Below are 3,445 nucleotides of genomic sequence, written 5' to 3'. Positions count from 1 at the left end.
CACCACGTCACTTTTTATGTAGATAAAATTTAGGGGAAGTGACGAGAAACCTTTTTATCAGTCTCGTAATCTAAAGGTTGCTGCACTTTATGAAATTTTGATAAGAGTTCTAGACGGCCAGAGGTGTCTTTCCTCGAACCTAAACACACACAACAATGCAGGTAGTGAATTTTATGGAAAAGTTAATGATCTAACATGGGGAATCTACAGGGAAACAATACAGAAAAACACAAAACAAACAAAGTACAGACGGACATTGGCAAAGGAAACTGACTTGTGATGTAAGATTGGTAGAATGAGCATGTAATGAATCCATACAGTTGGGGATTCCTGTTCTCGTTAATTTAAACCCAAATATGTCCTAATCTGTACTTTTAGTAGAACGCAATGTTGGACTTGCGTGTCTTGAACACGATTGAGGCAGGCAGCTCAAGCTTCTGAGTGTTGACACGGCCCGGTCCACACCGGGAACAGGTGGATTTGGCGGAAAGGAAGAAGAAAAAGGAAAAAAGGAGCCCAAAAAGTTCCCAGGCAGGACGGCCGGAGCCCGGGTGTCTCTGCTTGCAAGTGGTTCGGAGCGGGTGCGTACCAAACGGTACAATAACTATACTTTTCCATTTCTTTTTGTTTTTATTTTTGTGCATCTTTTTCCTTCAACCAAACCAGCTTTGTTTCCGCCTGAGGCCCGGAGGAAGACCACTCCCCAAAGACCAACTGATCTGCGTTCGTGAGTCAACACTGCTATCCTTACTATGATGTACAATATCAGTGCCTAATAATTTTTGGGAAATTACTAGCTTCACACAAAATACCAACTTGGCTTTCTCTTGCTCTGACTCAACGCATTAAATGCTCACGATTCCAACTTTAGTCCAACAAACGATGTTCTATTCCCCTTTTCGTACGCCGATTTTCCTTCTTTTTACCGTTATTAGTGTTATCTTCTTTCTTTAGTTAGACCCCTTTTTTCCCCTCTAGATCTCCTGTATATGTCATTAAATATACAACCCCGATTCCAATGAAGTTGGGACGTAAACATAAATAAAAACAAAATACAATGATTTGCAAATCATGGTCGACCTATATTTAATTGAATACACTACAAAGACAAGATATTTAATATTCAAACTGATAACCTTTATTGTTTTTAGCAAATAATCATTAACTTAACATTTTATGGCTGCAACACGTTCCAAAAAAGCTGGTAACTGTGGCAACACTGCTTGGTACTTGGTACGGTTTTATTTTGGTGAGTCATGTTCAGTTTGTATTAGTTCTAGTTTTGCTTCCTTTGACATGTCACTTCAGGTGTTTCTAATTTTGGTTAATTAGTAATGATACTTAAGTCGTGGGTTTCCACTCTTTCAGTTGCTAGAACGTCACAACTAGTAAGTCTTTGTATCCAGCGGTCGTATCTATATTTTTACCTTGTGTATGACCGTGCTTGTTTTTTTAACCACGTCTTTTGGATACTAGTGATGGGATGATAATATTTCAAGGCGTGTATTGACACACTACACAAACTGTGTCGACACTGTATAGACACTGTGTTGATCACTCAATGGTGACCCCTGAAGTAGTTCTAAAATCTTTGCAGGTAAACAAAATTAAAGTAAGATGGAAAAGCTTACATGCTGCAAACCCAACATCAGCCTGTGAACTATTTAATTGCTAGTCCTTTACTTAAAATACGATTCTCATCATTGTATAATTTCATTTGCTCAATTTGTTTGCTGAGTTGTTTATGAGAAGAGTTTAAAATTTGTTTAAAACCTTGTTTGTGTAAATGCTAAAATGAGAAATATGTAAAATATAGCAAATTTGTCTGTAATAAAATTCAGTTAAAATTTTTTACTTATGTATGGAATTTTGTTAGGTGTTCACTCATACGAAATAAAAGACAAAATTGATTCATTTATGCATTTTTATTGAGGAACAAAAGTTTTGCGCCAATGCGATTTCTCGTCTTAGACACCAGTTCCCCTGCCTTAGAAAAACTCTTTCACAGTGTACAGCTGAAGATGGTGAGCATAAAAATTTAAGTGTGAGTTGATAAGCTTCAGGAGCTCCCCGAATCCCTCATTTTCAACAATGGCGAGTGGCTGATCATCTTTGATCATGTTGACCACAGCCTCATCTACTGCTTGCTTGTTAAGAACTGCAAGCCAAAAGGAAATATTTTGTTAAAAGCTTATTAAAGGACTGTAATTTTTACAAACAATATTAGAATCACACAAAGCCTTTTGTGTGTAATAAACTATTTTTGAAAATTAAATTTTTTTGGGTGAGAATTTCAACATATCTGGGGTACTCACACGAGTATCTGCCAATTTTTCATTGCCATGCTGAGCTCAAAAAGGCCTCAGCATTGATGAAGTGTTCTTATTGATGTAAGATCGCCCCTTTACCTATAATAAAATAAAAAGTTAATTTATCTGAAAACAGTTCAAACCTCTTACCAGAAAAGAGTACAAACATTTAATTAAAAAATTAACAGTAAACAATGACCAAAGGAGAAAAAGATTTACCTTATTTGGTGTCAAAAGATCAAAATTATTCCAGACTGGGGAAAACTTCTTGGAACGATCCATAAAGTCAGTGGAACAAGGTGATAGCAAGCAAAAATCCAAAAGCAAAACTACATCCAACAAATCCGCAACATGTCGACACAGTTTGTTTCCTTATAAACACAATTTGGCACGGCACATCCAAACGACACACTTCCTGTATCGGTCACGTGATTTTTTTTTTTTTCTTAAAGCTATACTCTCACCAATACGGGGTTTCACTCTTGTGTGCTCGGCACAGTGCTGACACACCACTGTTCTTCATCCCATCACTATTGCTCTCTGCATGGTCATCCCATGCTCATTTCCACCCTCACATCACAAGTCAGTCTCCTTTGCCAATGTTCGTCTGTCCTTTGTTTTGCTTTTCCATGCATTGTTTCCCTGTATATTCTCATGTTAGATCTCATTAAAGTTTCTATAAAAATGCACTACCTGTATCATTTGTATGTGTTTGGGTTCGACAACAGACCTCTGGTTATCGAGAACTCTTATCTAATTCCTGTAGCAACTTTCAGATTACGAGACATGGAGGTTTTCGTCACTTTGTCCTGACGTTTTACACATCTAAAAAGAGACCCGGTGCCCCTTTTAAGAGATAAAATAATTTGATTTTAACGCTGAAACTTAAAATTACGCTAAACCGGAAGTAATGCAGGCGTCGTTTCCGGCTTATTCATTTCTCCTAAATTAATTATGTTTTACCCAAACCAATATACGCTACGTACTGATACTGATACTTTTCAATAATTAAGGTAGATGCATCATCAAATTTATAAATCTCAATTAATGTTCATGACTTTTTAGTACGTTTGTGCTGTTTCCTTTTTTATTATTAAATAGTTAAAACCCAGGACATAATTAGTTTATTGGTAAAT

The 3,445-nt window shown here is 36.7% G+C and overlaps 1 long non-coding RNA gene across 1 annotated transcript; it reads right to left on the bottom strand.

Moving 5' to 3' along the window:
• Nucleotides 1-1,905: 1,905 nt before the first annotated feature.
• LOC133477361 (uncharacterized) lies at nucleotides 1,906-2,972 on the bottom strand. The gene is made up of 3 exons (XR_009788314.1): nucleotides 2,529-2,972; nucleotides 2,316-2,408; nucleotides 1,906-2,158 (listed from the first exon to the last, which is right to left on the bottom strand). It is a non-coding gene; the product is annotated as an uncharacterized LOC133477361 (long non-coding RNA).
• Nucleotides 2,973-3,445: the final 473 nt, after the last annotated feature.

This window comes from Phyllopteryx taeniolatus, chromosome 4 (genome assembly GCF_024500385.1).
Source record: "Phyllopteryx taeniolatus isolate TA_2022b chromosome 4, UOR_Ptae_1.2, whole genome shotgun sequence".
In the NCBI taxonomy this organism is placed as follows: Eukaryota; Metazoa; Chordata; class Actinopteri; order Syngnathiformes; family Syngnathidae; genus Phyllopteryx; species Phyllopteryx taeniolatus.
The sequence above is the reverse complement of the archived record's forward strand: the minus strand, read 5'-3'. Positions and strand labels throughout refer to the sequence as shown.